The 20,698-nt window shown below is 41.0% G+C and overlaps 1 long non-coding RNA gene across 1 annotated transcript; it reads right to left on the reverse strand.

The window, feature by feature from the left end:
• Nucleotides 1-7,747: 7,747 nt before the first annotated feature.
• On the reverse strand, nt 7,748-16,814 carry LOC124417716. Its single transcript, XR_006937185.1, has 3 exons — nt 16,600-16,814; nt 14,326-16,098; nt 7,748-8,074 (listed from the first exon to the last, which is right to left on the reverse strand). It is a non-coding gene; the product is annotated as an uncharacterized LOC124417716 (long non-coding RNA).
• Between the last annotated feature and the right edge of the window lie 3,884 nt (nt 16,815-20,698).

Raw genomic sequence — 20,698 nt, forward strand, 5'->3', positions numbered from 1 at the left:
CATGAAGGAATGCACCATAACAGGTTGTCTGTCAGAAAGTTGCCTCCCCCCATTCCCAGAAGTCACATTAATCTCTTCTCCCTTAAAATAAATGGCCTGTTATTTCCACCTGGAACAAGACAGAAGTAATTGCTTCAGTAATGTGGGATGTGAAGTCTTCCCCTCCCTATATATGGACAAAACAATTGCAGTTTGAATAGGAAGAGTAAGCCAGTCACCATCTGTCACTGGACCTGATGCATGGACATTTCAGGCATCCTTCAGGGTCCATCACCATGGTAGCCTCAACTTGAGATAGGGAAAGACATATTTCTTTCCTTTACCTCTTATCATCCCTCCACCTACAGACCCAATAAGGACACCTGTTTCAGAAAGGTGACTTCAACAAACACCTTTTTATGCTAAATATCAGCCACCAGATAGCTAAAAATATGGGAATTTCTATTGTTGAGTGAGCACAAATTACTTCATACAGGATCACTTCAGCCTAGGCAGACAAAGTCTGGAAGTGGCCAAGCTTATATCAGAAATACTGTTCAGGTCTACAATGCTTGTACCTGCATTGACAACCCTGAGATAGAACCTTGGCCTCTCTTCTGCTCCATGCTGTCCACGTCACTCAGAGATGTTCATTTTATTTTGACAATTGGTCCTAATGCTTGTGTGGGTTCACGGAGCAGGAGAACCACTGCACTTATGGAAGGAGAGGAGCAGAAGTGATTGTTTTGGCAGAGTTCTGAACACAAAGGATTTGCTCTGCAAGATACCTGCTGCTTTGGCATAATGTGGTAAAACACTGTCCATGTATACCTCCTGGATTAACCCTTGAGAGAAAGATAGGACTCAGAATGGTATGGAAGGAGAGACCAAAGTGTACAGAGTTCAGAAATCTTCCTTTCTGACTTCATCCTCACCAGTAACTTCCTTATGTGAGGTCAGAATCAGGATTAGAACTGATAAAAATGTGAGTGAAAAGCCAGAGTGCAAAGACTGACTTTCTTTGGACTGTATTTTCTAAATGGCTGGGTTTCACCTTCCTTCCCTCAGGAAGCAGAAGGTACACATTTGTCTATGCTCATGACCATATGATATCAGTAGACTTGCAGTTGAGACAACTTCAGCCCCATAAAGCTAAAAGTGGCTGTTCATTACATTTCTTTGACTACTACATAACCTTTCCCTCCAAATCATTTATTGTTCTGTGGACAAAGCCATCTTGCGGTGCTTAGGAGTATGAGACCATCACAGGAAATACAGTTTATTGCAAAAAAGGAGCACCGTGTCTCTATTTTACCAGGAGGGATGCTGAGATACAGAAAGGTGAAGCAGGTCACACAGCAGGTCACAGGGATTAGAATTCATGTCTCTTGATTCTCAGCCCAAAACCTAATTTGGAGTAAAATTTGACTTGACAACATCCTTTTAAGCCTGGAATTTTACAGACTATAAAAGTAAAGTGATCAGTTCTGACTAGAGCACCATACTGACATTAACAAATGAAAAAAGGGAGAAGAGAAGAAAAAATAGCATAGATGCATTCAACTAATGGGTTGTTCTCAAAGAGAAAAATGATGAGGAAAACAAACAAACAAACAAAAAAACCAAAACAAGACACCATAAATCTACAAAACATTCTCAAGCGGAAATTGGACTTCTATCTTCTCTGATTCCCAATCATTTGAAATCTTTTGCAGGTAATTTGAAACAGCTGACATTTTCCCTACATGAAAGAATAAACATTTAATTTGCACTGCCGATTTGGGAAGAAGAATTCTAATCCTATTTGCTCAGCCTCAGCAGAAGCAGAGACAAATGCGAGACCTTCTGTAATTGCTGCCTTGTTGCTACAAACAGCACAAGTAATTCAATTAGGAATCTTGATAGCAAGGATCAGGCTAAAACAATACAAACCCAATATTTAGCAATTGGATTTTAAGTTCCATCTACTCTTTGGAGTCAGTTGTTCCAAGGTGGCAAAGGCCAATGGCACCTGCAGGTTGGTTTCCAGATGGGAGTGATGGATACCATAGAGACAGGTTGGTGGTCTCTCCTAGATGCATGCCTGTCAGAATTAAAATCACCATTTTTGGGAGCTACCAGTCATTTCTTTAGTAATTTCTATGGGCTAGATGTGCTCCTGAGAAAAGCAAACTCTTCTATTTCTGCAGGTAATCGCCATAGTGGAGGCCTACAGTCAAGATGTAGGCTGAATCCACAAAAGAAACACATAAACATTAGGACTTTTAATTACACATTTTTTCTGTTCTTCTAACTCTTTAATGGCTTATTTTTTAATCACAGTATTTTGCTTATAACATGGTTTCAAGATGAGATGGGTATGATTGGGCAGCATAAATGATGAGAGATTTATAAAAAAATGACATGATCAAAGACAGGAGGAAACAGTTATTCATTCTAAAAGTGAAAATATGCAGGTAAAAGTCAAGAACTGTCTTAAATATGTGAGGTGTTTCCACAGAGGAGAACAGGCCATGTGTCGTGGCTATGATAAACAGAAGAATATTTCTTCCAAGGAAATAAGAAACTAACCAGGAGATTATTTCTTTATCCTACTCAAGGCAGGCACAGAAGTAATGGGGTCAAGGACAGAGTATGTTGTTCTGACACAAACACCTAAAATGGGCGCAGTGAATCTTGCCTTGCAAGTGCCTTTATATTTCAGTTCACTACAAAGGGAGACCAGAGTGGACAAGTTCATTTGTATATGTTTAAACAACAAGCCTATAGAAAAGTGAGATGATTCTTGCCTTTGGAAAAATCTTCCGAAGTAGAAGGATATTTTGCTTTGGAGAAGGCATAAAACCTTTTATTTTTTTTTAATTAGAGATTGAAATAGCAGTTACATAAATACTTGCCAGGGGTAAGATTTCTACATGTGCTTCTGCCCTTGGGCAAGACATGGATTATTAACTTTGAGATCTCTTCCATGCCCTGGGTCTTCTCCCCACCTGCATATGAGGCTATGGACTCTGCTAAAGAAGAAAGAGGTACTCCTCCAAAATAAGCAGAAGTTACAGAGTTATGAGTAAAGATGTAGTCTGACTTAATGGAGACCAGGACTTACTTGTTTTGTGGGCTCATGAATGAGCTATCAGAAACCTGATTCACCTGCCTGCACCCAGGGTTACTGCAGTCATTTTCAGATGTCTTAACTTGTCACCGTCTCCTGAGGATCCTGTTGGCCCCATGTTCAATCTGTCAGTGATTTGTGCGTGTGCAAAACACCTGAAGGAACCCAACTGGCTGTTGCTATCTATGCTTTAGCATCTGAACTGACCCCTTAAGTTCCTTCTGCAGCCACAGAACTCTGATTTCCAGTGACCATTGCTCTCTACCTACTCAGTCAGTCAGTGCTGAAACTGTCTCTTGCTCTTCCCTGACTGCTGGTTTAAAAAGATTGTATCTTGCCCTGTGGCTGCATTGGCAGATAAACAGCAAGCACACAAAACCATATATTCCCTTTCTATCAAAAATGGGATATTTCTTCAACAATGACAATTACTGTTTGGTTCAGAACAAGCATGGAAAAACAAACAGGATCCATGTCTCTGAGAAGTGTCTGAACCCTATTGCTTTTTCATCACCTGAAATCTTTCATCGGTCAGACATCCTCAGGATGTCATTGTCTCCATAGAAGCAAACCAGTGTCACCATGGAAGGCTGATGGCTGAGTTCTGGTTTGTGATTTGAAGATGTTTTGGGGAATAGCATCCCCGTAGGTGATAGCTTTGAAAAAGCAATCATAGAGCAAAGAGCAGTGAAAATCAAGGATCGTAAGGCAAATAATACCTATGTGCAGTATAATTCATGATTCGCATTTATTAAAAGGCCAGCAGAATAGGCATCCATTTCCTTAGGTGGTGTGTACAAATAATTTCCGCCTAGGATGAGCATGCAAAGTAAAGTAAAGATAAAGAAGAGAAGTGAAATAATCTTATCCTGTTACACCATACAGGATACTGCAGCCTCTGCAGTAGAGGCCTGTTGAAACATAGCTTAGTGCTGTAATAACTTTAATAGACATATCTTTTAATAGAAGACCTTTAATAATATCTAATAATAGGCACAGACTGGATCATATCCCCCAGGTACCAGCACCAACACCAGCCACCCACTTCTAGAGATTCACTCCAACTCTGGTACTGCCTGTATCTGCCTTACAAAACTGGGGTGAGGATGCATGGGGAATAGAAGCAGGAAGAAGAGTGATAAATTATTTAAAGTTTACTTTAAAGTGAGTTGTTCCACTTTTTCTTGTTGAAACTAAAAGTTCCCCAGAATTACTTCTTCGGCTGAGAATGATTTTATTCCATAGCTAACCTAACCGGTGGGATTTTGCTTTCATTTAGGTGTCAGAGCACTATTTAAAACAAAACAAAGAAGTAAATACTTCATATCTAAAATGCTCCCAAAATATAGATTTAATGTTTCACAAACAATCATGGATGTGTGCTTAATGAAGGTAGTCCCCATTAACAAGGGGCTATTCAGCACTGCTCCTAAGCAACATACGTATTCTGCTTGCTTTGTCTGATTGAAAGCATTTAATAACTTAGTTTCCCCTCTGGTGTAGGAGACATTTAAATAGATTTTGTTCCACTGACTGAGCTTATTTTAACGAGAACAACTTATTTTTGTCCACATTTCAGAGTGGCATGTGACCTAAATAGCAAATGACTATAGATAGAGTTGGCTTTCCATGTCCTGCTGGTGTACCAGGCTGTCTGTTCTGGCTAGAGCATCCCTTTCTTAATCCCTTCACAAGTCCAGGCAACGATCCTACTCCACTGATTTGTTTTAGTGGGTGTTTGAGATAATCTCTCTTTCTTAAGCAAATGATGGAGCATTTGCAGCTACTCAGACTCTGCATGGAGAATGCAAGTCCCATCAATTTTCCACTGTCATTATCATAAGCCATTTTCAAGGTTTGGAAATGCTAATAAATAGAGCAATAAGGTGAGTAAAGGTGGGACTCACTTGATTCTGTACCGGCCTTTTAGCTTTCAAGCTGAGACAGCTGAAAGTAGGTTAGAACCCGCTGTGATGCTATGTTCCGCATACAGTTCTCGAAAATACAGTCTCAGATAAAAGTAGGTGTTTAGGGTGACATGTAGAGTGACCTATAGGCTAACACAAACACCTCTTTGGGAGTCAATGGCTGTACTGGTTAGAGGTTTAATCCAGTTCTTTAATGAGAGATGTCTAGCAAGGAAAAATAGTCAATACACTGATACGGAGCTGGAAGAAATGACAGTGCTTGAAGCCATTTGGATCAGCAGCTGAAAGTAAGGACATCTCAGATGCAATTGTCCATGCGTACCTGGATAGCTCTGGTTCGCATGGAGACACTGACGTACTTGTATGGTCAAAGGGAAGACTCAGGTAGCTAGAAGCATCTAGTGCCATGGAGTACCAAAAATACCTCCAGCTACTGCTCCAGAAGGCTGGGTCCTGTAAGTCTTCTGTCATACCTGCCAGGCCTGTGCCAAAGACTCAGATGTTTTTTGGCACATCCAGTGGCCTTTGGGCATGCAGAGGGAGTTGATTCATGCCCATTCTAGACTTCTGACAGAAGGAAGGTGAACCCCATGGCCTGCTGCTTGTTCAAGTCACCCAGGGCAGCACCACAAGAAGCAAGAAACTGAATTTAGGCTTCTTGGTTTCACAGTCTTGGCTTCAGCTGCTGATTCATCTTGCTTCTAGCTCTGTTGGGTCACATCTAAGCATGTATGCTGGGCATGCCTGCTCCCCTAGAAGCCCAGGGCTTTTACATCCCATGCAGGGCACTTTGAACTAATTCCAATCGCCTCAGAAAGAGACAGTGTTTCCTGTTTCTACAACCCAGCCGACTCCTTAATCCTTTTATCCAGCTGCTATTGTGCCAACTTGTCCTTATGTTCCTGTTTGACCTCATCTTTATCCTTTCATCCACGTGCTCCATTCCAACACCCTGTACAAGGCATGTGCTAGCAACTCCATGAAATAGAGCTACGTGGTTTATAGGGAAAGAAACTATTCAGCAAGTGTGCATAAACACATGCACACACAAACACATGCCCCAGGTCAGGCTCTTCCTGTTGCTTCACTTCTTCCATTCCCCAACCGACTGTGACACTGAACAAGTCACTTAACCTCTCGCTGTCTGAGTTTACCCAGCCGTAAAATGGGGATAAAAATACTTCACCTACCTCAGGCAGGACATGTGGTTTAATTCCTTCATGTTTTCAAAGTGTTTTGAGTTCCTGAGCTGGACAAGAATTGGCTTACATTTTCTCAAATGACTGATGTTTGTGGTGTCTAATTTGACGTATATTAAACTGGTCCTACTTGTGCTTGCTTGGTTGCTTCAGCACCAGGACTTAGGGGGCCTTAGTCAAGTTATTTTTCTTTGAACTGGGGAAAGATTTTTGACACAGAGGGCATAGATCTCTGAAAAATAAAAGCCATCATGTATTAGGCAGTCCAGGGCAACTGATGTGCTTTCTGAGTCTGTGTTGGTAAGACATCATGCTCAGCAAGGAGCAGTTTGCTCGCACCAAAACAAAATCCATTTCCATTTGTTTGTCAAGATTCTTATTTATTAATTAATGAAGTAAACCCTTTTAGATAAATCACTATTAAAAACTCTAAATAACACAGATTTGATTTCATGCAAGTTAGGATGGGTTTGGTTGCTGAGATTCTGCCCAATGTTGATGTTGTCCCAGTGGATGTTCATAGAATTGTATGAATCATAGCCTGGGTTGAAAAGGACCACAATGATCATCCAGTTCCAACCCCCCTACTATGTGTAGGGTCGCCAACCACCAGACCAGGCTGCCCAGAGCCACATCCAGCCTGGCCTTGAATGCCTCCAGGGATGGGGCATCCACAGCCTCCTTGGGCAAAATATTGTTGCACAGGTAGATGCTCTAAATTTCACTGACACAGAGTTAACATTAGACATGTTCAGACTCAACTAAATTCTGATTCTTTTATAATCAGGGATATTAATCTCTGAAATAATTTCCCCACAGAGCAGTGAGCTTTGCACCATCTAAATCCTAGAATTCAAAGCCCTTCTGAAAGCGATGACCCAGCCCAAACAGAAGATTTTAGAGACATTGTGTAGACCATTGAGGGAAAATCTCAGATCTGAACTGTTTTACTTCCTGCTAAGCAAGTGTAATGACTCTGTAACAGTACCCTCTCCCATTCCCCACCTCCTCTCCATATAAAACTATTAGTGATTACGTGAGTAAAACTGTACTTTTTCTTATGATGACCCCTGATAACATATGTGGGGAGCTTCCAGAGCAGGTTAAGATGGGATATAAGAAGCATGAGACAAAAGGGTACCTTTCCCTCCTGGACACAGAATAGTGTGGTTCTGCATCATTTACCAAAACATAGAACTGGCTGAACTTCTTGTTTTTCATCTGTTCTTCCCATTTTTCCTTAACAGCTGCTTTGTGTTCCATGTACTTTGGAGGCTATTGCAATTACATTTCTTTTTTTCCTTTTTTTTCTTTTCCCTCCTTTTTTTTCTTTCACTGCTTGCTTCATAGCTTTTCTCACCTCTTCTCTCCCCCACTTCTTCCATTCACATTTGTATTACTGTGCCCTAACAGAAAATCAGTCACTCCATGCCAAAGACTACATACATCACCCAGTGACGGCTCATTCTGCTTCCACCCGTGACCTTTAGAAACAAAATAGCCAAACACAAACAAGAAGAGATAAGGGCTCATTCTGGACATGGCATTTTTATTTGCTTCAGGTGTGATTTATAAAGCTGTCACTGAGTTCTGCTGGCAGCTACAGATGCAGCAGGAAAAGTTGTTTCTGTATCCCATGTAAACGGCGATGGGAAGTGATTTAACTCTTTGGCTGCTCCAGGTGCTGTGCGTGTGGCACTTCTTTGGGTCTCTGTCTTGAAGAAAAGGCTTCAAATCAAGAAGATGGCAGTTGAGGAGGTCCCACAGTAGATGTGGTCATAGGATAAAGGGGTATCACTCCTGTCAGGTCTCCCGAGCTCTGCCTCTCTTCTTCTACATTACAGCAGCATCTGAAACTAGATGATAATGCAGGATTTAAGCCATCATTTCTATCTGACGGGGATACAGGAGAAAACAGACTTTTTTTCTGATGTTGCTAAATTAGCTTAGGCATCTCAGGTAAACTCTTTGTGCCTCAGTTTCCCCCTTGCTGTCACAAAGATACACAAAGATCATCCCATGCTTTTGAGATCCCAGTAGGTTTGTTTTTGTACAGGGCAGATCCTGGTGCAGTCTGACCTCCCTTGTAAGGACAGGGATGAGAGGTGAAGAGGGCAGCAGAGAGGCTATAGGATTCTCTGTGCTACATGGATGGGGCACGGAAACGTGTAACATAGCTCACTTAGTGCATCATTTGTGCTGTGACCAGAGGCACCTTTCCAGGTACCGCAGCATGGGTGACTCTAGAAAATATCATAGTCCAAATCACCTGTTTTAGCACCTAAATGTGTATTTTCACTTTGGTCCAGTCATGTGCTCTCCACCCTCCCAACTTCAACCTCCTTTTCCTGCTGCCAGTTTTCTTGTTAGAGCAGTTGCTCACACACGAGGGCGTATGAGTTAGAAGTGCATCTCTGTTATGAATGTCCACAAACACCCTGTGGAAGTTAGCTAAATCCTTCACTATGCTATCTGCCAATATCATCACTTTCCTCCTATATTCATTCTCCCTGTACATGAAGATGCTAATCCCTTCTCTCATTTTATATAGAACTTAGTGCCGTGGATATTGCATTTAGTGCTACGAACATAGAATCCTAGAATCACAGAATCATTATGGTTGGAAAGGACCACTAAGTCCCCAAGTCCAACCCCAGCCCATCCTCGCCATGCCCACTGACCATGCCCCTCAGTGCCACATCTCCACAGTTCTGGAACACCTCCTAGGATGATGACTCTGCCACCTCCCTGGGCAGCTGTGCCACTGCATTGCTACTCTTTCTGAGAACATTTTTTTATCCTAATATCCAGGCAAGACCTCCTGTGGCAGAATTTAAGACCATTACTTCTTGTCTTGTACTCAAACACTGCAAGGTGTTTGCAAAGACATTTAGACAGCCACTTCTATCTCCTGTGGTTGCAAAGCAAACGAGCAGAATGACAGAGAAGAAAAGAGTCAGAAATGATCCAAAAAAAAGGGTAGATGTGACAGTGAGGGACATAATTAAGTGGATTGGTGGAGACAGGTGGATGATTGGACTTTCTGATCTTAGTGGTCTTTTCCAGCCCCTGTGATTCTATGATTCTGTGATAATCTGGAAAACCAACAGAATAAATGTCTGGAAAAATGTAACAAACATTCCAATGGTTGATCCCTCTGTCTCCCCCTCTTCCTTATTTATGCTTGAGATGGCTGTACTTTAGCTTCATTTCTGTCTCACTAAGATTACAATTCACACTGGTATTCCCTGTAGTGTCTGTGCTTTTCTGGCACCTTGAGTGAGGCAACTGCTAAACAGTCAGAAGGAAACAGATAACAGTGAAATGGCTGTGCTGCACTGTTTCTTTTGCCCTCAGCTCCCAGAAGCAGCCTGGTTGCTGATGCCATGGATGGAGCAATTGGAGACTGAGAGCATTACTAGGAAGGCTTGGGCTCTCTTGCCAACGCTGTCTAATCTCTACTTCCAAACTCTCCTTTGCCATGGCAGGAACTGCCTGGTCCCCTCCCCTCATGTTCAGTGTTGCCTGAGCTGCTGAGAATCCTTGGACCACATCTTCTGGGCCAGACAGACACATTCAGCTCCTAGGCAGAGTAAAGCAGAAGTTTTATCAGGTGCCAAGCAGCCCATCTGTCCCAGAGCCCCAAACTTCACACTGACAACAGACTCATAGAATCATAGAATTGCTCAGGTTGGAAAAGACCTTCAAGATCAGAGAACACAGCTTGTCTCCTCCCATTAACAATCTGCATGGACTGTTTCCATCAGTTCCTCTTAATTTCTTTTTCTCCAGCATTATCTCAAGTTCCTGAAATTCACTTACTCTCCCCAGTCTTTGCAAGCGATACAAACGGGCCTGAGCACTGCTACACTACCCCAGAGTGCAGGTTAGTATTTGTGACTCCCCTGCCCCCCTTCTGCTGTTCATTTGAGGGGTGGCTGTAGTTAGAAAGTGGCCTTTAGGTTGTTTTTTCAGACATTATTACACTGTCAAGGCGAGGTGTAAGGCAAGGCTGTTGAAGAAAGAGATTTGACAAGTGAATTTATTTTAACAGGCAACACAATTTAGTCCATTTAAAAACAAGGCAGAATTGTAAATGCTTTAGGGACTCAGCCTGCAAATACTGGTGTCCATAGGCCCTCAAAAGTATAATTAAAGCAGGAGTTGATTGACTGAAGAAAAATAGAACGTCAGCAATGAAGGCAATTATAGAAAACAGCAGCTCCTTTGCACTACTGCTCTGTTTCATTTTCAGGCTTGGAAACTTCATTGAGGAATGATCCTTTGGCCTAACTACTCTGGAGCCAACAGCAAAACCTCTCTTTGGCTTCAACACAACCAAGATTTAGGCCCCAAAATAAGGTCAGTGCCAGGGAAGACACTGATGGTGCAGATTTGCAAAGGCTTCCCATGGAAAACTCCTCTAGATCATGGTGCAAATCCATAAATTTTCAGCCCTGAGCTGGGCTGAGTTGTAAGAATCCAAACCTGATCACTGCATGAGAATCATCCTGAGAAAAATGTCACCTAAATCAGGTCCCATGTTCACGCTTCTCCAGTCAAACTCTCATTGCATGTCCTGGAATTCTGCTTCCTCTTCTTTCTTTCTTCAGAGTACAACCCACGGAACTTGAATGGGAGACAGAAGAAGTGGCCTTCTTCATATGGATGGCACATCTCATCTCTACATCCCCAAGGCATAACCTCTTGTGCCAGCCTCTTGCTCATCACTTGAACCATAGACAGTTCTCCTAACTCAGAGAAGATAGTAGCTGAGTTTGGACACCATGTTTAGAATGGGCTTTGTAGCTTGGACAAAACTCCCAGAGAAAACTTTTCCTTTAGGGAGCTGGCAAGCACAGGCCTGACCCCAGCTGCAGCCTGTGGCTGGCTTGCTTCAAAACTTCCCTGAAAAAATAAATAAGAGGTTTTCTCCAAATTCATTGAGAGGAAGTACCCCAAATGTGTTTATTGACAGTGGCTCTTTTCCCTTCCAGATAGGATTGGAAGGAACTTCTGTTCCTCTGGAATCTGACCAGCATCTAAGACACAACGTTAGAAACACAGCTGGGCAACTCCCAAACATCATCTCTTGGGTCTCTTTTTCTTTTATTCTTTTTACTCCCCCTCTTTCTCCTTTGAAAAGCACTACACAGACCATATCATTCTCAGCACATCGGTGCAGGGGCATGTTAAGCCAATAGCATGCAGTTGAGCATTTGGAGAGCAGAGAGAATCAAAATACTTGCCAACAGTCTTGTGTGTTGAACTGTATTGTAAATACTCCTCAAGACACTGGAAAGTTGTTACCATTACGCTTAATTTACAAATGCTGAAACTGGGGCTCAGAGATGCGAAATGAATCACAGAAGAGCATTTAGCAGGTTCATAGCAGACAGGCATCTCTTGGGAGATATCCAGCATCACAAGACCTCACATTATTTGTTGCATGGAGTTTATAGAAATTATCTATTTCAAGCTTGGGAAAAATACCCTTGTAAATCCCTCTGTGACCTCAGAAGATCTTTCTTCCCACTCATTCCTTTCTAACTCCTACCAGTGTCTTACAGCTCTTGGTAAGGAGAGGATTTAGCAGAGGGTTGTTAGAGTTAGGGTAGTATGGTTAGGTGGTGGTTGGACTTTATGATCTTTAAGGTCTTTTCCAACCTGAGCAATTCTATGATTCTCTGACGTGTAGAAGTGCCTGTATCATCTTCTCCTCTTAACAACCCTAGGAAGGGCTTCAGAGAACCTCCAGTTTGTGAGACACGATGAATGCCACGTGTTGCTGTTGGCAGATCTTAGAAGAAGATGCACACACTGTGACAGGAATTTTTGTTTTCCACTTCAATTAAGAGGCAGAGGTTTTTTTGATTTTTTTTTGTTTGTTTGTTTTTCTTTTTTGTTGTTGTTTTTTGTTTGTTTTTTTAAGGAAAAAGGGAAAGAAAAACCAGCCACAAGGAGCTATTAATCCAAATTGCTATCAACCTTCAGCCCATCTGGGTTACTGACATCTTCCACAAGCCTTTTGCAAAAAGTGTTTCTGGTAGAAAAATAAAGCTAGAGGGCCAGGCCTGGCAAAATCTCAGTCGCCTCTGAGAGGTGCTAAATGTCCTCAGATCCCCACGGAGACAATTGCTAATGTTGTAAGGTTATTACAGGATAAATGAGGGCACAGCCTGGGCAACTTGCCCAACTGAGGAAAAAAAATAATACTTTTGACAGTGTGTGTGTCTCTGATCAAAAGGGCTGACCCTCCAGATCCAGATCCAGAGCCAGGATGGTTAGATACAACGTCAATGAACACTGCCATAAGCAGTGCTTACATTTTAGCTCTCACAGCTAATGGTCCTCCTGGTTTTAGGTGCCTAAATCCATCAGTGAGATACCACTAATACCCTCAGAAGTCCTTCTCAGCTTCACACATGGTGGGCAGTTGCATTTCATCTGACTGCTTAAGTCTAAGAAACTGGTAGCATTTCTTTTGACACAAAACAGTATGCATAAAGGAAAACCTTCCCAGCTGCCTGAGGGGGATATGGTTGGTATAAGCACTAAGTCCCAAGAGAGAAACAGCAATAGGGTCATGAATTAACCTCTACATGGAGGATGCCAACCTCTGGACAAGTAGCTAGCTGCTATGTGTTGGAACTGCAATTAAGATCTTATCGTAGGGATCAAGGACTGGGGATGATCATAGCTGAGGGATCAAGGACTAGAGTAAGAAGTGCTAGAAAAAAATGTAGGATATAAATAAACTCTTTTTCTAGGGCAGCAAGTTTGCTACTTGAGAAGGAGTAATTTGGTAAGTGATGTATACACTGCGTGGTGAGCCCTTCATTGTAATGCTGGAGAAGATCTGAATGTGCACAGGACAGCCATCGTGTTAACACTAGAATATTTGAGGTCTCTCAGGAGACACTTTCTGTGCTTTGGAGCCCAATTTTTTAAGATGTCTTCCACATCTGAAAGACTTATGAAAAATGTGAAGTCCCATTCACTTGTCAGTGTAGACTGAAATTTGGGCAGCATCAAGCAACTGTCTGTAATGCAGATGTAAATGTACACCATGAAACTCCAGTGAAGCTACCAGGTAAGAGACAAACTACCTTATCCTCCTTGAGGGTTCAGGTCTTGAGAAAACATTACCAGCCATCCTATAAGTTAGTGGTGGTGACAAGCACAGATGTGTCTTTCCAGACACTCAGCACAGCACTGCTGGCACAAGTAAGGCACCTGGCTTTGCTTTTCAAGGATTTGGGGTGTTCCCGTGCATTTTGCTGAAAGTGGCATCCTCAGTCTCCTCCAGAGAAACAATTAGATAACAACTCTACCAAACAAGACAGACATTTAACTAAGCATCACTATTGTGCCAATATGACTTCATCAGGAGGACTGTAATATACAAGATAGGAATGAGTTTTGGTTCATATTTTTTAAGGCCAGATCTAAAAACTGTTCTATTGCCTTCAGAAGTGGCCACCACCAATGCCACCTATGGACTCGGTCAAATACTGTGACATTTCAGAGCCAAAGGAACATTTAAACTGAATGTCTTAGAAACTGCTGTTCTTTTTTCAACATGGTAAGCAGAAGTGAGCTGATGCCCAGCGCTAGATTTACGTGATTGCCCTCTTCTGGGGCATCTCAGAACAGCTCACCCATCCTCAATGCCTGACAGCATCCAGTTCAGCAATGAAGGTTATCCAGAGGGCAAAGGAAAAGCCAAGAGGACCAGCAGGACACTTATCTTTTACATGTTACCTAGGACAATAGTTCCATAGACCTTCTATCTGGTTCACTTCGCAAGGCACATATTTTCATTTTTCCATTGCAGAGATCTTACATTTACACATTTACACGTATCACATTTAATATCATATTCTGTACCAATACTTGTTTTTGCACACATGGTCTTCCAACATAATTTCTTACATTTATTACAAATAAGACATTATCAACATTTTCTCTCTTCTTAAAGACTTCTAATTGAAAACATGAAAAAATAAGAGCGATGAGGTCTTATGAACAGTTTAATTCTTGACTCCAAAAATGAAAACTGAAACTGCAGTTCTGAGCATTTCTATATTCCTTACTAAGAACACACCTGGAGCTTATCTCTGTGTATAAACCAATATTCCATCATTCTTGAGCAGTAGGAGACATTTCATAAGCTGGCCATGATTTGGTATAACTCCACTGAAGATATTTTACACTAAAATATAGAAAAAAATCAAAACCACTGAATTTGAAACATAAAAAATAAAAATAAAAAAAATCAAAGAAGTTGATATGTAGCCAAGCTTCAAGATTGGTGCATGTAGTAAAGGAGGGTGTGCAGTGTAATGCTGAGCTAACTTGCAGAAGCAGTTGAAAAGGGTGTGCAGGGCATTAATGTTGTGCATTATCTTATGAAGCTGTAATAAATACCCACTGTGAATAGGGACTACACAGCACAGGACAGCTGCTGGGTTAAAGGGAAAAACACTGACCACAATTTCTACAGTTTACCACTCATATTTGCCCAGGACAAAGCAGGTCGTATCTTATCTGAAGTTCTGTCTCCTTCAACTGAAGTTGAAAGCAACAGGAGGGTTTTTTAGTGCAAAAACGAACTAGGCATTCACTGACACAACTCTGTGTGTGTACATACATTTATTTCACTGCAAAAATACACATGCATATAGTGAAGACAAAGGAAGTGAGCACTACAAGAATAGTCCCTCAATGGCAAAAATTGGAAGTAAATATAACTATATTATATTAAACTATGTGTGTGTAGCCAGATATCTTCATCTATGAAAACTTTATCAAAACCAAAGAATATGACATTGAAACAAGTGAGCTCATCTTAGCTCTTATCCTGTTACATAGGGTCTGTTGAGGGACTTCCTCCTTTCACAAAACTGCTTCACCTTTAAATTGACAATTAAATTCAAGTCATGAGGAGTAGAGTTTGCTGATTTTCTTCAGTTACTGCAGAACAGAGGGTTTTCATTAGAGCAAAACATGATTCCACCAAAATTTTCTTCTTCAAACGCTTTCATCACAGTCTGAACGGATCTTTTAAATTGTTTGTTCCTGTTGCCAGTGCAACAGTATTTGTAGCCTCTTTTATCCAAGAGCAAAACTGGTGAGCAAATTGCAAAACCAATATTTATTTAGCATCTAATCATGCTTGTTAAATTATCCAGGACCTGCCAAGATCAGAGCATAATTTGAGCTCTGCACTCATCCGCCACCACCACCCCACCTGATGTTGGATAGGAGCTGAACATGTTGATAGAACACCACGGCCATTAGGATCTTGAGGTGATCATTTATCATAGTAAATGAGTAGGAGTTGCTTTTTCTATTTTCCGTCCACTATTAGGCCTGGGGTGTTTGCACTCCATGGATCTCACTCTGAGTAAATACATTTGCAACGTTGATTTCAATTGAGCTGTAACAGTTTCAGCCCAGATTTCAAGCCAGCACATGACCAGCCTGTGTAATCCCAACGGGTACGTCACAAATTTATAACTATTATGACTTATTTTCTGAAAATCACATTCTAACACCTTTGTTCATGTTGCATTAAAGCAAAGTGGAAGAATATTTTTCCCTTGATCTTCAATCCATGGTGAGATGAAACCAAAACTAAGAAAAATCAGACAGAAAGAGAAATAATACAAAACAACAGAGGGTAATTGTCTGAAAGGAGGCTATAGGCTAGAAGACAAAGCTGATAAATAAGTCAAAACATTCTTAAATAACATTGCCATACTTCTCAAACAGTCAAGAACTGAATTCTTTGTCCAACCTACACATGTCAAAGTTTATGGGGAGCTTCTAAGAACAGAAGGTTTTAGCAGGTTAGAAAGCAGGTGTCCAGCTGATTCTGGAAGGAGAAAAAAAGAATGAGGTTTGTTTTTTCTTGAAATCTCTTCCTGACACGTTTTATCATGATTCTATTCTGATGTTACAAATTTATCAGTGCTTTAAAGTATAAGAGAACCCCAACCAGTTACCTAGGGAAATATACCAGTTCAGAAGAGATCCACAATGAAGTCAGCACATCCAGATGGATTGAATCTTTTTTTTTTTTTTTTTTAAAGAACTTGAGTTCCACTTGAAGCCTCAGTCCTTAGCTTTGTGTTGGGAAGGGTACAGATGCTTAGAAGAAAGTCCTTTAAATCCAGTGGAGATACAAATGAACTGATGTTCTCTTAGTGGAATGAGACTGTAGGTTTGATCTAACACTTGTCTGGGAAAATTCAAAATTCTTGAATTCAGATTCACTAAAACAGACATTATACAGACATAGATTGAGGCAATTCATGCCCACAAGATTTTTCTCTCTTTGAAAACCAAGATGTGGAAGAAAGTCAAAGTGCCTTACCTTAACATGACGCAGCAATGCTGGATCAGAGCTCACATCTCTGCTTGCTGCAGGTGTTGTCATGCCTAGCAGGCAGCTACATCAATCCATCCATAAGCATGGTCTATAGAACCTTGAATTCCCACATTCCTTAACCTCATATCTCCTCATTATTTTCCTTGCAGTGTTCCCATGGTCTGAAAAGAGGCAGACAGCGCAGGCATCTCCCAAAATCTGACTTGGGCTGCTCCTTCCCTGCTGACTCATAAACAGGAATTGCAGTCATTCCTAGGTGACTCCTCAGCAGCCCTCTCACACAGGCTTACGATCAGCTGCAGGAGATTTTATTTTCTTGTGGTCAACCACTCTCCTCTGAAAAGTCCCTGGAGGAAGCATTATATTTCCTCATACAGGCTTTGAACCTCTGGATTAGCACGAGCACTTCCTGCACAGAAGGAATTTGTTCTGCAGCCTTGGGGAAACCTTGGGTTAAAACGAATGAGTGAAATTTGACAGCAAGAGGTCATTTTCAGTTTCCCTCACCCTAGCAGCCTGCAGGATTTGCCTCCTTCCAGGCTTAGGTCCTGATTCAGGATGAGCTAAGTGCTTTGCAAGGTTCCTGCCCTACAGAAGACACAAGACTGCTTGAATGTCTTCCACTGAGGTCATCATTGTCCTAAAGAACCTTGCAGTTATCTGACAGAACAGATCAGCTATTACAAAGGAGTTTCTTTGAGGTGAATTACTGCCTTAAAATGTTCAATTTCTGTGTTTCTATTTTTCAGTGTGTCATTATGCATCAAGCATACTTACGTCTGAATGGGAAATATCTATCCACAGCCAAGCAGAGTCTGAAAAATACTGTGAATTTAAGTATTGTATTAAAGTATTCTTCAGAATATATGATTTTTGAAAAATAAGGTGACATGAACTCTTTCCAACCTATGCACTATCCCCTGATTAATTCAGAATTTAGGAGAGTAGATCTGATCATATGTCTTCAGGACAGGTTCTCTGTGGTTCGAATTGGAGGGTCAAGGTAAGGAGCATGACTCTGGTAGCACAACTGAGATTCCAGTGGTTGCTCATTTCTTAATAACCACTTTACCCAGAAGGATTTGATTTACTCTCCAGAGATGCAGTTTTCTCCTTTTTGCCATTAGTGTGCATTCCTTCAGGTCAGTAGAATGCATCTCCATGGGTTTCTTTGCCTGTTATTATCATGTGGGCATGTTCAGTCATTGTCTTATTCTACATAAAGACATTCTTAGCATTAGATCTGAACTTTTAAGCCAAACAGAACCTAATGTACAGGCATCTTCCTTCAAATGTCACAGAGTGATCCCACGGCAAAGTCCATAATTAGTTAACTAATTATTAGGATCCCTGGTTTCATTTTTTTATTATGTCATTTCTGTCATATGCCTGGAGGCATTCACGGCCAGGCTGGATGTGGCTCTGGGCAGCCTGGTCTAGTGGTTTGCAGCCCTGTCCATGGCAGCAGGATTGAAACTAGATGATCATTATGGCCCTTTTCAACCCAGGCCATTCTATGATTCTATGATTTCTGCCATCTTCTGAATTAAAGAAAATATTTGAGTAAAAGAGCAAGATGTTCTCTATAATGAAATTAGTCTGATGCAGAAAATGCCCAGCATTTGGTAAAAAAGCCAGTTTAAACTGAACAGGCTATTCGAATTTGAATAGTCTCTGAATGGAGCTTTCCAGGAAAATTAACCTGGAAAATGTGATTTTTTTTTTTTCTCTTGGTGGATGTATGGGTTGGGTTCCCTCTCAAAACTGATGGAGTAATTTCCTTCCTGATTCATCACGCTGCACCTTTGGGCTACCTCTGTATGGATGGACATCTTGCTCCAGGATTAAGCTTATAGTTTGGATATCTAAAGATCCTTTGATCACATGGGGAAAATTTTGACTATTTTGTGAAGAGGTGAAGAAATACTGACAACAGGGCAACTAAGCTCTCATTTTGTCTGAGTTCTGAGTTACAGACAACCATTTCAGTCACAGAGTGTCTAAGTGGTCTGGAAATCTTGGACCCTCTGTTTAAGGACAACGCAAATGATTGAGTTTATGGCAATTGTAAGCCTAGATTTAGAAAAGAATCCAGCCTGATTTACAGCTGGGATCCTACCTTCATTTCAGAGAAAATTCACTGCAGAGGAATTTTTAAGCATTTCTCTCAAATGTTCCCAAAAACTACTTAATAAGAAAGTTTTTATTCCATTTCCTTTCTTCATTTTGAATAGATCAGGTTAGGAATAGGTTGAAAGTATAGAAAAAAAAAGGGGAGGGGGGGGGGGGGGGCAGAAGTGGAAGCAACCACTTTGTAGTATATACAATGCTATCCCAGAAGCACGACCAGAGAGAGAACAAGAATTGCAGAGGATGACTACTCTTCTGCCCAGGCCGTTCATCTGGATGCCAGGTGAGGTTCAGGTTCATGCTGAATTCTTGTAGACCACATCAAGTCATTAATTCCTTACGCTAACACTCCTTCTCCACAAGACATCCAAGCAGACCTACTTGTGTCCTTGCATGTGGAGACCATCCCTTGCAGAGCAGCTGAGAGTGGGGCTGAGGGTTTTCAGGAGCAAATTAGGTCACTGAAGAAAGCAAAAGAGCCTGAAACTGGGATTTTACATTCCATTGGCAACACTTCATAAATTTCTCTCTCTCTTCTCTCTTCCTCTCAGTTGCGTGTACGGGAAATGAGGAATGATGGAATTTGTGGATTAGAATTCATTGAGAATTTTTGGCTAACATATTTTCCTAGAAAGAGCCCTGACTCACCAAGTGGCAGTTGTTTCCTTCAGGTTCTTAAAAAATAAATACCTACGTGCATAAACACATAAATAAATAAATGTCTTTTGAAATATTTGTATACAGCTTTGAGTTTCTTTGAGGGAAATGTTTTACTTTTGCTTTGCAATAGCTCTTGCTGTTGCATTGCTTATTACTCTATTTTTTATTATTATTATTTCCATTATTAAAAGGACCTAAAGCATGAAAAATATCTCAAAAGACCTATGGTGAATTCTTCATGGATTACTGGCCTGCAAGAATTATCAAGTTTTGATGGTAAAACTTCTGAAATCTGAAATTCTCACAGGACAAAAGGAGGTTTCACAATCAGTTCTGTTTTGATATGATTATTATTTTGTTTTTTTTGTATGTGTGTCTGGTGGGTGAAGGAGTGGATTTTATGTAAATCTGATTGAAAAGTATGTTTGCTGGATCTGGCCACATCCTGTGTTTTTTGTCCCACAGCAAATCCAGAATGACTCAAATAATCTTCATGGCTTTGCAGTGTCTGCTGAGATAAACAAGAGGAGAATAATTTGTCATGATATCCCTGGAGGAAAAACAAGTTTAGATGTCACATCATATCCATTTCTGAACTCATAAGCGTATTGCTCTGGTTCAGTTGTTACCCAGTGTTGGAAAGCTCACCAAATCTTGCCTGCAAAGTCTATGAAAAAAAAGAGGTTTCAGTATAAATTTTGAAATGACTGTTTCCATATTGGGAAGAACCAAGTCTCCCAAACTGCAGGAGAACAAGCAGGAATACTAAATACAGAGTGGGTATGGATTAAACAGGATGGCAGTGCAGAAAGAATTTTCTCTGAGGCCTTTGAGCATTCATTCTCTAATGGTACAGCTGCTGCCTGACCTGTCAGAGATTTAACAGAGTAAGGAAAAAGTCTTTAAATGTCGATTTTGCTTCTGCAATTTTCCAACAAGCTCATTGTTGAAGGCGGTGGGGTTTGCAAAAAGGATACTTGATTTCACCTCTCTATGAATAACTATTTGTTTTCATACAGCATTCGTTAGAAGTCATCAAGACCCAAATCTGTGAGATACCATGATGGATTAAGGAGAATTATGATGACCTTTCTCCTCCAAGGCTGACTTAGAATAGGGCATCAGCAGTTTTTATATGGCGTAAGTCTACCAGTGGTGAGTTTAGGCTTATTGGCAGGAAAGGAACTGTTTATGTGATAAGAAGGTGTTCTCTCTTATATTACACAAAATTAAAAACAAAAGACAAAGGGAACATTAGGAAAAGTTTGAGGCAAAGGGAATACACCAGTTGAAG

This window comes from Gallus gallus, chromosome 2, assembly GCF_016699485.2.
Source record: "Gallus gallus isolate bGalGal1 chromosome 2, bGalGal1.mat.broiler.GRCg7b, whole genome shotgun sequence".
Taxonomy (NCBI): domain Eukaryota; kingdom Metazoa; phylum Chordata; class Aves; order Galliformes; family Phasianidae; genus Gallus; species Gallus gallus.